At 42.4% G+C, this 17,055-nt stretch overlaps 1 long non-coding RNA gene across 2 annotated transcripts in view; it reads left to right on the top strand.

Moving 5' to 3' along the window:
* LOC104845936 (uncharacterized) overlaps positions 1-10,187 on the top strand; it is a 42,130-nt gene extending 31,943 nt beyond the window's left edge. For both annotated transcript variants that reach the window (XR_010322008.1, XR_775717.3), the window contains exons 3-4: positions 4,316-4,432; positions 7,619-10,187. This is a non-coding gene — a long non-coding RNA (uncharacterized LOC104845936). The remainder of the gene's footprint in view (positions 1-4,315; positions 4,433-7,618) is intronic.
* The last annotated feature ends 6,868 nt before the right edge of the window (positions 10,188-17,055 follow it).

Raw genomic sequence — 17,055 nt, 5'->3', positions numbered from 1 at the left:
AAAACTGTGTTGAGTCACTTACACTTTCACCCCAGGTCTCCCTTGGAAACAGTGATATAATTTTGGAGATAACAATAGCAAACAATTATCTACCACCTACACTTGGTCAGCCAGCCATTCTTCTAAGCCTTTTCCAGGTCTGAACTCATTTAATCCTCTTAGACCAAGAGAAGTTGTTGTCAGCTGCTGCCAAGTCAGCCCCTGACTCATGGCAACCTCATGCACAAGGGAACAAAATGCTACCTAGTCCTGCCCTATCCCCATGATAGGTTGAGGATCAGACCATTGTGATCCATTGGATTTTCACTGGCCAATTTTCAAAAACGTATCACCAGGCCTTTCTTCCTAGTCCACCTTAGTCTGGAAGTGCTGATAAAACCTGTTCAGCATCATAGCAACACATAAGCCTTCACTGGAAGATAGGTGGTAGCCGTGCATGAGGTGTACTGGCTGGAATCAAATCCAGGTCTCCCACATGGGAGGCAGAATTCTACCACTGAACTGACAGGAACCATTATTATCCCTGCCTCACAGATGAGAAATGTCAGGCACAGAGAGGTTAAGTAAATTGTCCAGTGATGCTCACCTAGCAAGTGGGAGAGTTGGGATTTGAACTCTGTCAGTTGTGCTACTCTCCAGGGTTGCCCACATAACTATTATGTTAGGTGCTTTCTGGGATGTTGCATAGCCCATGGCAAAACCTGGCCTGATGGTGTGGAGCTTGCCATGTGGGCTGCATTAGAACACACTCTTATTCAGTGCTTTTTAAACCTTGGGGTTTTGCAGACTCCTCTAGGGGTCATGAGAATGAGAGGCAGAGGGGGCTCCAGACTTCCATACCTGCTGCAGCCAGAGCAAGCCAGTGTTTTAAGTATTTCTTGCTAACACTTTCAGGCTTTATTTGAATAAGGGATTCTGCAGCTCACAGAAGCTTGAAAATGACAGCTCTAACCAATTGAGCCACTTAACCCAGATGGGTCATACCAGCTGCAAAGAGAAATGGGATGTAGAAATGCTGACCCTGATGTGTGTTGCTGTAAGGCTCTTTCTTACTTAGACAAAGGTCACAGATGTGAAGTACATGTGAACTTTGGACTAGAAGCTGCTGTGTGGGTGAGACTAAAGGATGTTGAGACCAGATGGAGAACTGTTGAAGCGGAAGGTGGAAAATAAATCGCAGGGCCTGGCCAGGGAAGAGGAAGGGTGATGAGGTAAGAAAAGGTGAAAGATGTGGAAGAAAAAGTTTGTGATTTAAAAAAAAGTGCTGAACAGAGCCAAGGGCAGGTGCTGAAATGAGGAGCTATGTGCTAAGAGTTAGATGGCTGAAAGTAGGGCCAGGGGGAGTAGAAGAGAAACTGACTGAGGGAGGCAAGATTAGAGAGCTGAAATAGAAACTTCCATGGAAAATGGCCTGAGCACAGAGGACCTAGGAAAGAAACCCTTGAGGCTTTATGTGGACAGAATCCAGAGGAATAAAAAGCCAGTGTTTTAAAAAAAATTTTTAAATAAAGCTATGAGGTTGGTGGATCAGAGCAAAGCGAAGGATTACCACAAAGCATTTTACAAATTCTCTCCCATGCCCTTGATTAAGTGGATTCCAAACTGGTGGAGTGACCATATCCAAAGGTGCTGGTTAGTGGCTTACTGTTGGTCTGGAAGGCGAGTGGGATCCTACGCTTTTCAACTCTTAACTTTAAAAAGCAAATGCTCTCACAAGACTCTGACACGATAGGTCACCAAGTAGTGATGTTCTTCTCAGTTGTCCTTTCTGCATGTCCATTTCCTCATTTGCTTAATTGGTCATTCACCTGGGATTTCTGGATGAGCCTAAGGGGGTTCATGAATCCTCTGAAATTATACTGTGATTATCTACTGACACTTCTACCTCTCTTGCTAGATAGACTAAGAGCCACCAGAGCGGGTGCGGAAAGTTGGAACCAGAAAAGAGCCCATTCAACACTTATTGACTATCCCTAATGTGCTTGCATTTGAGTGCTAGGCATAGAGCAAAGAGGGACACAAACAACAAATAGCAAAATAATAATAATCATTGTTGTAAAGTGCTGTGATAGAGGAAACACATAGGATGGACACCTGGTGGACCAGAAGGGTAGAGGTTATTTTCCTGGAAAGGACACTTGGAAATTTTCCAGAAGGACACATGGAAATTAGCAAGATTGGGGGTGGAGCAGGAGGTAAGAGGAAGGGCATTCCAGGAACAAAGGAGAGAAACAACATGGTGTATGTGGTAAAATGCAAGTCGTTTGGGATGGTTATGTGGGGGCATGGCAGGGTTGAGGTAGTCAGGGTCGAGGGACGACAGGCCTTTTATGCCATACTAAGAATTTACATTTTTCCCCAAGGCCACCGGCGCTGTTAGAAGATTGAAAGTGAGGAGTGACAAGATTGAATTTATATTTTGGAAGGATTACACTGGTGGCAATGTGACGGATGCTATAAGAAGGGGCAAAATCAAGGATAGAATTTTTAGAAGGCTACTGCAATAATTGAGATTAAAAATAATACTCCTGCGCTGTTAGTGCTCCTGCTACTATCACAGCCATTACGGTGTAGTGCCGTTACTCTAACTACACCCACTCCTTGCTTATTGACCATTTTGTTATCTGACATTTCACATTTACAACAATAGTAAGACATCTGCTATCCGACTGTTTTGTGCATTAGTGACATATGTCTGGCAGTAACGAACGCTGAGGTACAAAGCAAGAGTAATGCTGGCTGTGATGGTTAAGGTTATGTGTTGACTTGGCTGTACCATGATTCTCAGTTTGGCAGTTATGTAATGGTGTAACTTGACAGTTATGGAATGATGTAATTTGGCAGTTATGGAATGATGTAGTCATCTTCCATTTTGTGATCCAATATGGCCGTCTTCTGTTTTTGCATAATGCCAATTTTCACATAACGACCTTGTGTTTGGAAACTAACCATGTCAGTTAGTGAGGCATGGGTGTACTAATGCTACTGCTGTTATGACCACCGCCATTACCAGTTGCCATTGAATGAATTCTGACTCATGGCAACCCCATAGGTGTCAGACTAGAACTGTGCTCCATAGGGTTTTCAATGGCTGGTTTTTCAGAAGTAGATCGCCAGGCCTTTCTTCTGAGCTGTCTCTGTGTATCTGGACCTCCAAACTTTGGTTATCAGCTGAGTGTACTTTGCACTACCCAAGGACTCCTTATACCACCGCTACTACCACAGAAACACCAATGGGGCAGCAGCGTCTAAGACCATGAGTCAGGATGAGGCCACTAAGAGCTCCTAGAATGAAGAGAGAAATGAACTGAGGAAAAGGAGGTGTGAGAAGCTGAAGAAGAGTCTGTGCAAAAACTAAGGATAAGGAACGGTAACACGAGATGTACAGAAAAATCAGGAGACTGGTATCTTCCAGACACCAAGAAGGAGAGGACTCTGCCAAGGGCGGGGGTGGTGAGCACCAAAAAATGATGGGGAGAGGTGAAGGAAGAAAACACAACTCAAAAGTATATATTTGTAGTGAAGTAGAATTTGCTCTTCAAATGCCTCATTAACATACTGTGATTTGACTAAATTATGTTAGTTGAAGGCAGAGGATGAAAGGGTTAATACCTGCTCTTGAGAGTTACTTCAGTTCTTTGCGTGTTTGAGAAACACTTCAACTCTTGGCCAAGAATATGGGATAATGAGAATGATGTCCTTAGAGGTTTCACCTCACCCACTCTTTAAGTGTTCTCTTTTCAAACGACTGTTTTGAAAAGACATATAATAAAACAAAGATATTACTTGCAAAAATACTTCATCATGATGAAAACGTGTACTGAGTCAAGCCTGATGGTTTTAGACATCCTTTGTGCTTTCAAGTTAGCAGAAATGGGGAAGTAAAGGTAAAATTTGCCTTTCAGTTCTCATGTTTTTTTGTTTGTATGTTCCCTCTTTGGCTCTTCTGCAACAGTGCAGTGACCCCAGTGCCATGTTCAGTGGCATGTGGGGTGACCAACACTTTTCTCAGAATCTGGAGGGGAGTTGAGAACAGCTGCCCCCTGCCCTTCTGTACTTGCCAGGTGTACCTTGGGAGAGATACAGCATTGACATTCCTGCCTCATCCCTGATTTCAAGTATCAGAGCATTTTTGAAATCAAGTCTCAGTGAGTGCAATTGCTAGGTCATATGGTGACTTTGTGTTTAACTTTTTGAGGAAGCACAATGGTTCTACAAAAGCTGTACCATTTTACAATCCCACTAGCAGTGGATGAGGGTTCCAGTTCTTTACATCCTCGCCAACACCTGTTGTTTTCTGTTTTCCCACTACTAGGTATATATTCAATGGAACTGAAAGCAAGAACACAAACAGATGCTTGTACAACAATGTTCATTGCAATACTGTTCTTAGTAGCCAAAAGGTGAAGGAGCCCCACCCGGATTACAGATTGTGAGTAAAATCAATGCTTCTTGTTTTTTTTAGGCCATCAAGTTTTGGGGGGGTCTTTTATGCAGTGATAGACAATTAGAACACTTGATTTCTACAATATCACATTCCTGGTTTTCTTCCTGCCTAATTGTAACTCTTTTTTGGTTTCCTTTGGTAATTCTTCCTCGTCTCTCTACCTTTGTTTTTCACTTTTTATTGTGGACAATTTTTTGTCATACACAGAGTAAACCCAAACCCGATGCTGTTGAGTCACTTCTAACTCTTAGAGACCCTGTAGAACAGAGTAGAACTGCCCCATAGGGTTTCCAAGGAGTGCCTGGTACATTAGCAGAGACCTTTGGGTTAGCAGCCAAACTCTTAACCACTGCACTACAGACAGCAAGGTGTAATGAACCCCATGTGCCCATACCCAGCTTTGACATTTATCTACTTTGTGGCAATCTTATTTTATTTATACTCTCACCTGCTTCCATTGACCCCATCCCATATTATTTTGAAGGAAATTTCTCAGACCTCTTCTCCCTGTCATACTCCCTTAGGGATCTCACCTCATCTCAAAACTTTAAATATCATTCATATGCTGAAGACCCCCAAATTTATTACCTGCACTATAGCATTATGGCTCAAAGCACAAATTCTGGTGCTTATATAACCCATTGCTGTCACTTCAATTCCAACTCTTAGTGACACCATAGTGACTCTATAGGACAGGTTTCCAAAAGTTTATGGAAGCAGACTGCCACATCTTCCTCCTGTGGAGCGGCTGGGGATTCAAACCGCTGACCTTTCAGGAAACAGCCAAGCTCTTAACCACTACCAGGGCTCCTTTGGTTCCTATACACCTGGGTTCAAATTACAACTTTTCCACAAATTACCTTTGTGATTACTTAATCTCTGTGAGCCTCAGTTTACTCATCTGTGAAAGGAGAGATGACGGTATTTCCTACTGTCTCTTGGGGTTGTTGTGAGGATTAGATGAATCAGCATAACTAAAACGCTTAGTGCAGTGCCTGTACATATACAAGTGTTGGCTTTTATTATTTATCTCCAGGCCAGGACCTCTTGCTTGAATCCAGGCTTGCATATCCAACTGCTTACTTAGCATCCTCACTTAGATGTCAAATATACATCTCAAGGTTATCATTCTAAAACCAAACCTCTGATCTCCTCTCAAACCCCCAACAGCTCCTCCCTCAGTCTTTCTCATCTCAGTTAATGGCATCTCAACCTTTCCGTTTGCTTAGTTCTAAACACGTTTATGTCATCCTAGACTTCTGTCTTTCATATCTCACATCAAGTCCTGTTGGCTCTGCTTTCAAAATATATCCAGTGCTCTTCGCCATTATAATCCTTGTAGAAGCCACTATCATCTCTTGTCTGGAATATTGCAATAGCTCCGTAACTGGTCTGCCTGCTTCTACCCTTGCCTTCCCAAACCTTTCCCTCAACTCTCTACTTTCAACGCAGCAATCAGAGTGGTCCTTGAATTAGATCATGCCACTTCTCTGCTCAAAACCCTCAGTAACGTCTCATGTCATTCAAAGTGAGCACCAAAGTCCTTCCAATCCCCTCTAAGCCCTCTCTGTAGTCAATGGTTTTGCTCCAGGCTTGCTGGCCTCTTTTCTGTTCCTTGAACACACCAGCAGGCTCCCACATTAGGTTTTTATAACTCAGCCATCTCCCTCTTCTTGAAATTCTTTTTACCCAGATCTCCACGGCTAACTCCTTCACCTACTTTGGTCTTTGTTTAAATGTCACCTTCTCATTTAATGACCACTCTACTTAATGCAACACTCAATCTCCCTTATTCTACTCTACTTTTTTCCCCTTAGTATTGGTCACCTTCCAACGTACCTTATATTTTACTCACTTATTTTGTATATCATTTATTCTTTGACTCCCCCTACCCCCTGCTAAAATGCAAGGTTCATGAGAGCATCTTTATCTGTCTTGTTCACTGCTGAGTCTCAGACATGTAGGACAGTGTCTGGCCTTATCAGGCACTCAATAAATACTTATTGAAAATAAGAATTTGTGTTTTAGAAAGACCACTCAGGAAGCAATATAGAGGATGGTTTGAGGAAGGAGAGAGCGTGGGAGCTCTTTCCTTGCAAGAAGCGATGAGAGCCTGAGCTAGAACAGAGGCAAGAGAGGAGATGAGTAGGTATTTGGTTCTAACCAGTATAAATGGATGGCAGTCTGGTTACTGTAGGGAAGTGAGAGAAAGAGAGAGAGAGATTGGGAAGTCACTGATGACTTTCAGGTGAATGCAGGGGATGTAATATGGAAAAAGTTTTAGGAAAAACACAAGTTCTAAATATATTAAATGTGAGAGTATCAAGTTGGAAGAGTATAGTATAAAAATATAGATCTGAAATTAGAAATGAGTCTTTACAATTAAGTACTTACTTGCATGCTTTTAAAAATTATATTTTGATTATTATATGTGAACAGTCTTATCTATCTAAGTTATCACCTCCTTTTTTTTGTTGTTTCTTTTACCCCCAATGGTAAGCTAATAGCAGAACTTTGACAAATACTTGTGGTTGACTAACATACTGAAGTATACTTTTTTCCCAAAAAAGCTTAGCTAACTACCTGTTATAGATTGAATTGTGTCCCCCCAAAATGTGTGTGAACTTGGCTAGGCCATTGTTCCTAGTATTGTGTGGTTGTCTACCATTTTGTGATCTGATGCGATTATCCTGTGTTTTATAAATCCTAACCTCTATGATGTTAATGAAGCAGGAGTAGAGGCAGTTATGTTAATGAGGCAGGACTCAATCTACAGGATTAGGCTGTATTTTGAGATATAAAATAGAATCGAGCAGAGAGGGAAGGGACATTATACCACCAAGACAGAAGAGCCGGGGGGGAGTGCATCCTTTGGACCCAGGGTCCCTGTACTGAGAAACTCCTGGACCAGGGGAAGGTTGATGACAGTGACCCTCCCCCAGAGCCAACACAGACAGAAAGGCTTCCCCTGGACCAGGTACCCTGAATTCAGACTTCTAACCTCCTAGACCATGAGAGAATAAGTTTCTGTTTGCCAAAACCACCCACTTGTGTTATTTGTGTTATAGCAACACTAGGTAACTAAAACACTGCCCCTCCACATATTTGCTAGAATTACAGGTGTGACATTCTGCTAAATGATCCCCTAAATCTATGTTTTCTTTCTTCCAGAGTAAGAGAGTTTTAGCTGGATACATGGTTATTTCCCAGATAACCTTGGAGTTGGACCGGGCAATGTCACTGAGTTCAGGCCTAGGGATGAGAGTGGATGCGATTTGTGCCATACCCAGACCTTGACCTTCAAACAGCAGGCCTGTGCTCCCATTTGGTCTGGCTCCTTACCTATGAAGTGACCCCTGTCATGACCCAGATTTGATCATGCAGATCAAGTAAAATGCCCTGGGGGGTGGTGGAGAACCTGGGTCCTTATTGATTTAGGGGGAGCAGACCTGCCAGGATAGATTGGCCTGACTGCTACTTGGGAGAGAAATGAATGTCTTCTTTATCTTCTTTAAACATCTGTTTTAGGTTTTTTTTTGTTGTTGTTGTTATAAAAACAGCCTTCATTGTAATAAATATAACAGGTAAACTCAATTGATCTCTTTGCTTCTTAATGTCTCTAGTTGTTCATAGGAAAGATGAATACATTGAATTGAGAGGTTCTTGAAGTACTAATAAAATAATACTCCCAATTCTGGTATTTGCTTTGGTGAATATTTATTCTATAAATGTAATGAAGAATCACAGAATCATAAAATAGAAGCAGAGTTGGGCACATGGGCACTCAATGTAGGTTAATATTTCAGTACTCATGGCAGGGTACTTACCTGGCACATCAACAAACTGATATTCTTAAATATTTTTTTCATAGTGCCCAAGTCTTTTCTTATGGTTTCAGTTCATTCTTTAGTCTTTTTACATTCTTATTTTATATTATTTTTCAGGTTGTTTTATCTCAATACTTATTTAGCAGAAAGGCTGGAGTCTTTTTATTATTTTATGTATTTATTTTTATTGTGCTTTAGATGAAGGTTTACAGAGCAAATTAGTTTCTCGTTAAATAATTAATACACATATTGTTTTGCGACATTGGTTGCCAACCCCGCAACATGTCGACACTCCCCTCTTCCCGACCATAGTTCCCCATTTCCATTTGCCCAGATTTCCTGTCCCCTCTTGGCTTCTCGTCTTTGCCCTTGGGCTGGTGTGCCCATTTTGTCTCATATACATGGTTGAGTTATGGGTATTATTGTTTGTTTTATGGGCCTGTCTAATCTTCAGCTGAAGGGTGAACCTCAGGAGTGACCACAGTACTGGGTTAAAAGGGTGTCTGGGGGCAATACTCTCAGGGTTTCTCCATTGCTGTCAGACTAGGAAGTCTGGTCCTTTTTTGTGAGTTTGAATTTGTTCTGCATTTTTCTCCAGCTGTGTCTGGGACACTCTATTGTGATCCCTATCAGAGCAGTCTGTGGTGGTAGCCAGGCACCACCTAGTTGTGCTAGACTCAGTCTGGTGAAGTCTATGGTAGTTGTGGTCCATTAGTCCTTTGAACTAATCTTTCCCTTGTGTCTTTGATTTTCTTCATTCTCCATTTCACCAGACAGGGTGGGACCAGAGGAGTATTTTAGATGACCACTCACAAGCTTTTAAGAAGGGCTGGGGTCTTTTTAGTTTGACATTTTGTTCACTGGTTTATTCCCGGCACCTCAGACAGAACACAGCATGTAGTAAGTGGTCAATATATATGTGTTGAATGAATGAATGAATAAATGCTGAGTTACAGGGCTCAGCCTTTCCTAGGCAATCCAGCTCTGAATCCAAATATATAACCCCTACTTCCCAAAACAAGAGCCCTATAGTCATCTGACCTAAACTCCTTAGATCGCAACTGAGGGCCCATCAGCCATGACTTAATCATACGCCTTAAAAGTCTTTCTCTCACCCCAAGCAGCTTATTAAAACATTTCTTTCCACCACATTCTGTATACTTCCCTAGCAGAAGCCTGATAAGTATAATTTTCCTACAGTTGGGTTATATTGCCAGTAGACTTTAAGCTCCCAGTGACGTTGTAGTGCCTGGTCAAGGCTGGAGTCCTGAGCACCTGCCCAGCTGGCCTGTCTCTTGTCCATCTCTGAATGGAAGAGGTCACAGTCTGTCCATATCTTTGTCCCTACACAGCTCCAGGGAAAAAGGGTTAATTTGTAGTCATAAGGTTTAGTGCTTTTTGTATGACTGTGCAAGCTGGACAGAAAATTCCCACCAGGAGATTAGGGCTTTCTGGAGACGCTGAAATGAGAAAGGCATCACATTGGCCCTAACGATTTCCGGCAACCTGAGAGTATTGCAACCACCCAGATGCTGGAGGCGTCAAGAGTTCTTCTACCTAATATAAGAGGGTCTTTTGACTTCGATGATCCAAAGCACCAGGTTAAATATTTAAGCCAACCAGAAAGACAGGTTTTATTGGATCTTATGTGTTATAAAGCATTCTCTGCCATAAATGGTAAGACAGACTTGGATTTATATCTCGGCTCTGCCAGGTACTAGCTGTATTTGTAACCCAAGTCACTTGACCGCTTTGAATCTTAGTTCTTATTTGTAAAATGAAGATAATAGTACTCATTTCATGGAGTTAGTTGTGAAAATTAAGTAACATAATGGTTGTGAAATACGTAATACAGTGCCTAGCACAGATTAGACACTCAGAAAACAAATTTTAGTTAACTTTATTCCTTTCCCTTTCTTATGCTGGAGAAGGCTCAATATAAGGACAAAGAATCATACAGAACTTTTTTTTTTTTAAACCTGTGAACGTCACTTCTCAGGAACTGCATACTTGTTCCTGAAAGTTACCTATACACTCAAGGTTTTATAAGTCAAATTCTATTTTAAATGTACTGAGGAACTTTCGACAGACTCTCTTCCCCAAAAGCCATTGTGGATTTGGCATCCTGTTCAGTCTGGCCGGAGCCAGGGGAGTTGGGCTGTAATGACATGCAGATGTACCACTGTTGTATGGAAATAGTGTCTGGCTCCTGGTGGGGGTTAGGAGAAGGGAATGATTTCTGTTGAGGGAGTGGGCGTTCTGGCCCACTGAGCTAACTTATGAGGAGAGTAGAGTAAGAGATGAGGAGTTTGTGGGGAGGAATACAGGTTAAAAGAAAGGAACTCTGCGTCAACTGAGAGCCTGCTGGAAGAATATTAAGCACAGACAAGAGAAAAAAAAGAGACAGGAAACACCCAGGGTAATAGCTGTCATCATGAAATCTCCCATTTTTTAAGCACCTGCTCTGGAGCCCTGCTGGCACAGTGGTTAGGTGTTTGGCTGCGAACCAAAAGGTTGGCAGTTCAGGTCCACCAGCTTCTCCTTGGAAACCCTATGGGGCAATTCTGCTCTGTCCTATAGGGTTGCTATGAGTTGGAACCGACTCGATGGCAACAGGTTTGGGTTTTGGTATGTGACAGGCACAGGGCTGGATGCTTTATGAACATTTAACTTAATCCTCTCACTGTCCGATAAATTATATATCCTTACCACCACTATGGATGGGAAAACTGAAGCTCCAAGGTATTGCAGTCGCTTGGCTATTAATGGGTGGATCAGAATTAGGATCCAAAATCCAACACCCAAGTTCTTTCCATGAGATGTAGACTCTATAGGTTAAGAGCGTGAGTGGCCAGGACCATGAGAAAGTCTCGCCAGAGGAACCTTGGCAATGTTGGTGGGACCAATGGCTGAGAAGAGTTAATTTTGACCCAAGGCTGAGGACAGAAGACCTGAGGTTGTGGAGAACTAACAATGACACCCTTCCTCACATAGGCTACAATGATTGGTGGCCCACTTGCCCTAGACTCTGGGATGTGCTCTCATATGGGGGCCTTGGCAGTCAGAAAAGAGGAGGCTGGAAAAAGTTTACTCTTTGAAGGACAAATAAAACTTCCCTCCCACCTCCCAAATGTCAACAGGAGAAAATCACCGAGAGCATACAGTGGCAGGAATCCACCTGAGAGTCACAGGTTCTCCATTTTATTACAGGGGTTTGCTATGAAGGAATCCTGTGGTGAACTCTTTAAGAAGATGTAAATAACAACCCTCCTTCAATTTATCTTTTCTGTAAATCTGATTTTTCATAACTTAGGTTTCTTTATAATAAATTGAAAGTTTAAAGGCCAAACCAAAACCTGTTGCCGTCTAGTTGATTTCTAGTTGATTGCGACTCATAGCTACCCAATAGGACAGAGTAGAACTGTCCCATAGGGTTTCCAAGGAGCAGCTGGTAGGTTCCAACATACGGTCTTTTGGTTAGCAGCTGAGCTCTTAACCACTGCGCCACCAGGACTCCACTTTTAAGACAATATTTCAAAATATTTACCAAATGGCCTATTTATTTTGAACAATATTCAACACCGTGAAACGACAGTATTGGGAAGGTATTTAGTCACCCCTTCTGTATCGATCATAATGATTTGACTTACAGTTGAAAGTAAAGTGTAATTTAAAATTTTTTTTTTTAGTATATCACTTTTATTTTCAGGACTTGAAGTAAATTGCAATTCTGAATTCCGCAGTTTGTGTACTGGCAGGCCTGAAAACAATACGATAGATATTTAATCACAGAGAATGCCACCCAGTGGTAGCAGAGGTAGTGGGGCTATGACTATGTCTTAATTTGTTTTGTGCTGAAAGTCATGACCATTTACAGAGCTGTCCCATAAAGCATGTTGTGTACTACCTGCCTCACGTTATCAGCACCCTCCTGGAGGGATAGGCAGCGGGTTTTTTCCCCTCAGTTCACGCTGTGCAATCTCTTCCTCATGTGTGTGAACTTTGCAGGATGTCAAGTGCCGCAATCAAAATGAATGGAGTATTTGAGGGGCTCCTGCCAACCCTCTAATGATGTTCCCTTTTGAACAGACAGCATTTTATTGTGTAAATTACAAAAGCAACACAGAATCTGGCATGAAGAGGATGGAAAACTGGTATTAAACCAAAAAAGAACCTAGACCTCAGTCCTTGACATCGGGAGCCTCCCAAGTTTTGCAACAAACAGAATGGTTTTTTGGAGTTGCATGAAAACCCTGAGGGATTAGGAAATCCTTTATGATGTGGAGTTTGGTGCTAAATTTTATTCTCAGTGGAACCGAAGTGAAGATTATTGTACTGAATTTTGGGCCTTATCTCTTGTTTTCTCAGTAGGCATTATGACCCCCCTTGGTCATTTGTGGAGCCCTGGTGGTGCAGTAGTTAAGAGCTCGGCTGCTAACCAAAAGGTTGGCTCTTTGAATTCACCAGCTGCTCTTTGGAAACCCCGTGGGGCAGTTCTACTCTGTCCTTTAGGGTCACTATGAGTTGGAATCTACTCAACAACAACGGGGTTTGTTTTTTTTTTTTTTTTTGGCTTTGATTAATTGCAGTGGCAAATCCTCAGAGGCTGCTATTATCCTCAATATTATTATTATTATTTTATTGTGCTTTGGGTGAAGTTTACAGAGCAAATTAGTTTCCCATTCAATAATTTATACACAAAGTGTTCCATGACATTGGGTGCAATCCCTGCAATGTGTCAGCACTCTCCCTATTACCACCCGGAATTCTCCATTTCCATTTGTCCAGTTTTTCTGACCCTTCCTGCCTTCTCATCTTTGCTTTTGGGCCGATCTCGCCCTTTCGGTCTCATAAAGATGATTGTTCTAAGGAGCACTTTCATCAGGGGCATTATTGTTTATTTTATAGGCTTGTCTATTATTCAGTGGAAAGGTGATCTCCGGGAATCGTTTCAGTTCAGGGCCATAGTCTCGGGGGTTCAACCAATCCCCAGTATCATCAATATCACCACGATTTATTGTTGCTGTGTTTGTTTCTTTTCAGCAGAATTCTCAGAGTACTGTAGGAAGCAGAGATTTAATGTTAGAGGGTTCCTTTAAACCAGTTGCTGTTAAGTCGATTCTGACTCATGATAACCCCATGTACATGTCGGGGCGGAACTTTGCTCCACAGGGTTTTCAACGCCTGAGTTTTTGGAAGTGGATCACCAGGCCTTTCTTCCCAGGCACCTCCAGGTGGGCTCCAACTTTTAGCCTTTTGGTTAACAGTCGAGCATGTTAACCATTTGTACCACCCAAGGACCCAGAGGGTTCTTTACAGAGCTTAAACCCTTTTTAATGGCCCTCTTCTAGTTTTTTTTCTAGTTGCCTGTGCTAGTGGCAGCTTCAGTCTACACCTCAGTGATTTGTCTTTCTGTCCTCCCCCAGCTTTGCTGAGGTTGTGTGTCTTAGGCTGGGTTCTCTAGAGAAGCAAAACAAGTAAAGCATGCGTACAAATGTGTGTGTATACGCGTACATGCACGCATACACACACACACACATATGGGTAGAGAGGAAGAGGGAGAAAGATTTATCTTAAGGAAGTGGCTCACACAGTTGTAGAGGCTGACAAGTCCCAAGTTTGTGGGTCAGGTGTTAGGCCTCAGGCTGGAGGCTTCTCCTAACTCACATAGCTGCAGGGGCTGATGAACCCAAGGTCCACAGGTCAGATGGCAGGCTGCTGGCTCAAGTCCTGAGAACTGGAAGTTAGGTGCTGATGATCTCAATGCAGGATTCAAAGCAGAGCAAAAGCCAGGGAGCTTTGCCAGAAAGTCCACATATATTAGATGTAGGCCACACCTCTCAAGGAAACGCCCTTTCAATTGATTGACTACTCACAGCAGATCCCATTATGGAGGTGATCACATTATATCAGATCTCATCATGGAAGTGATTATATCATTATACAACTGCCAAACTACATCATAACCGCCAAACCACCGAGGCACATGGCCCAGCCAAGTTAACACACAGCCTTAACAATCACACTAGCAGGACCACCTATGATTAGCACAGAAAACGTTCAGTGAACATTTCGATTCTTAGAGAGTGTTCCCAGAGTGAAGATACTCTGGAGCACATTGATTTCCATGGCTTTCTGGCTGGCTGACTGCAAAATGGACTTTTCTGACATCACATGGTTTTTTCCTGTTTCTGTGCAGTGGTGGATTGTGAGGATGGCGCAGGACTGGGCAGTGGACATAGAGTCATTATGAATCATAATGGACTTGACGGCACCTAACAACAACAACAACATGTAACGGTGTATCTTACAAGTTGGGTAGATTATTACTGTTGTTCCTATTTTAGACAGCTGAGTGATATGGGTGAACAAGATGGTTTTCAAGTAAAATTATTCTGAGTTTTTTAAAACTCACCTGTCACTTAGCTTTGAATAATTTGTTTTTTCGTAAACCACTGACTATGATCATTTGTTTTCCATAAATGTTTGATCATAACCATAGGCTAAGACAATAAGGTAGTTGACTCATCTACTTCTCTTGCCCTTAGGGGGAGTTGCAGACAGAACATTCTTTGTCATGACTTGTTCCTTTATATGTATTGACTACCTACAGGTGCATTACAACTACAGGAGGGAGAACAGGAAGCAGTATACCTTTTTACTCATGCTTTATGTTCAAAGTGTGCCCAACCAAAAACAAAAAACCAAACCCAGTGCCGTCGAGTCAATTCCGACTCATAGCGACCCTATAGGACAGAGTAGAACTGCCCCATAGAGTTTCCGAGGAGCGCCTGGCGGATTCGAACTGCCAACCCTTTGGTTAGCAGCCATAGCACTTAACCACTATGCCACCAGGGTTTCCAAAGTGTGCCTAGATTCTGATAAAGGCTTACCTGTCAGAGAGGCAGAAGTCAAATTCTTTAAGTGCCAAAAACAGTGAGTTCAAGAGACCATGCCTAAACCTTCACAATATACCTGGTTCTGCTTGATCTCTTGCCAGATTCAGCTTGTGTCTTGGCTTCTCACTAATCTCCCATTCGTCATTCAGTCACCGGTACCTTCACCTTATTCTTTGGCTCCCTGCTTTTTTGTCAAGTTCATGACAGCTGTAGGAACCCTGTGGCCTTGGCTGGAATTCCTAACAGAATCTCAGCAGTTAGCTCACAGGAAAAGGGCAAAACCAGAAATGGGTGGGGAAGTTTCCAGAGGTGAACTGGGTAACATGAAGAAATTGAAGCTGATTACAAGAGTAATCCAGACTGTAAAATCCATAGGGCAGGGATGGGATAGTCTGACTTTTTCACCATTGTAGCCCCAGTATTTTGAAGTGTCTAGAACATAGTAAATGATCTTTAAATATTTGTCAAATGAGTGAAAGAAAAGAAAGAAAAAAAGGGAGAGAGGAAGGGAGAAAAGAAGGAAGGAAGGACGGAGGGAAGGAGGAAGGAAAGGAATGAAAAAAGGAAAGAAGGAAGGAAGGGAAGAAGGAAAGTAGGAAATATGGATGGACCAAGGGATGTACAGGTAGTAGAGGCAGAAAAACAAACAACCAAACAAACCCATTGCTGTGGAGTCGAATCCGATTCACAGCAACCCTGTAGGACAGAGTAGAACTCCCCCATAGAATTTCCAAGGAGCGCCTGGTGTATATGAACTGCCAACATTTTAGTTAGGAGATGTAGCTCTTAACTACTATGCCACCAGGATTTCCAGAGATAGACAGTAGAATTCAATTGTGCAACTAAGCTTAACAGCAAATGGAAGACAGCACTGGCCTCTGACCCCAGAGTGGACCATCCCCACTGTTCATCTCAGAGAAAGCCACTTGCCTGGAGTAAAGGTTGAAAAAGGAGCCTACACCTCATGGAGAATAAAATCCAAACTCCTTACATGGTCTTACCAGATCCTGCATAATCCTATCTGGACTCTTTCTCATCTCCTATCCTTCTGTTCCACGCTCACCAAACTTCCGCCACACTGGCTTTCTTTCTGATCCTTGCGAATCCCATTCTCATTCCTGCTTCAAGTTCTTTCTGCTTTTTGTTCTCTCTGCCTGGAAGACTCTGCCCAGATCTTTGTATGGCTGATTTCTTATCATCACTTAAATCTCAGCTTAAATATTGCCCCCTTAAAAAGGCCTTCTTTGTCTTTCTCTGCAGTAAATTTCTATTCAATATCTTGTATTATTTTTTTCGTTGGCTTTGTATGATCTGAAATTGTTGTATTTAGTTAATTTTTTATTGTCCGTCTCCCCAATTAAAAAAAAACTTCCACTGCTGTGGAGTCGATTCCAACTTATAGCTACCCTGTAGGATGCAAAATTCATGAGAACAGGAACTATGTCTGTCCTGTTCACTGTTAAATCCCCAGTGCTTAGTGCAGAAGGTGGCTCATATTAGGGCCCCAATAAATAATTTTAAATGTATGAATGTGAATGAATGCACAAATAACATTTCTGTTTTAGTTTGCTATCACTGTGAAGCAAGCCATTCCAAAACTTAATGGCTTAAAGCAGGCATTTTACTATCTCTCATGATTCAGTGAATTGACTGAGATCAGTTGAGTGGTTCTTCTGCCTCATTTGATGGGGTTGGGGGTGGAGTCATCTGGGAGCTTAATTGGGCTGAAACATCCAAGATGGCTTCCTCACACAGCCTCACACATCTGGCAGTTGATGCTGGCTGTTGCCTGAGAGCTCAGCTGGGGCCATCAACTATTCTCCTCCATGCAGCCTCTTTACATGCCTTGGGCTTCCCTCAACATGGCAGATGAGTTCCAAGA

Source organism: Loxodonta africana, chromosome 5 (genome assembly GCF_030014295.1).
Source record: "Loxodonta africana isolate mLoxAfr1 chromosome 5, mLoxAfr1.hap2, whole genome shotgun sequence".
NCBI lineage: Eukaryota > Metazoa > Chordata > Mammalia > Proboscidea > Elephantidae > Loxodonta > Loxodonta africana.
This window is presented reverse-complemented; position numbering and strand designations above follow the sequence as displayed.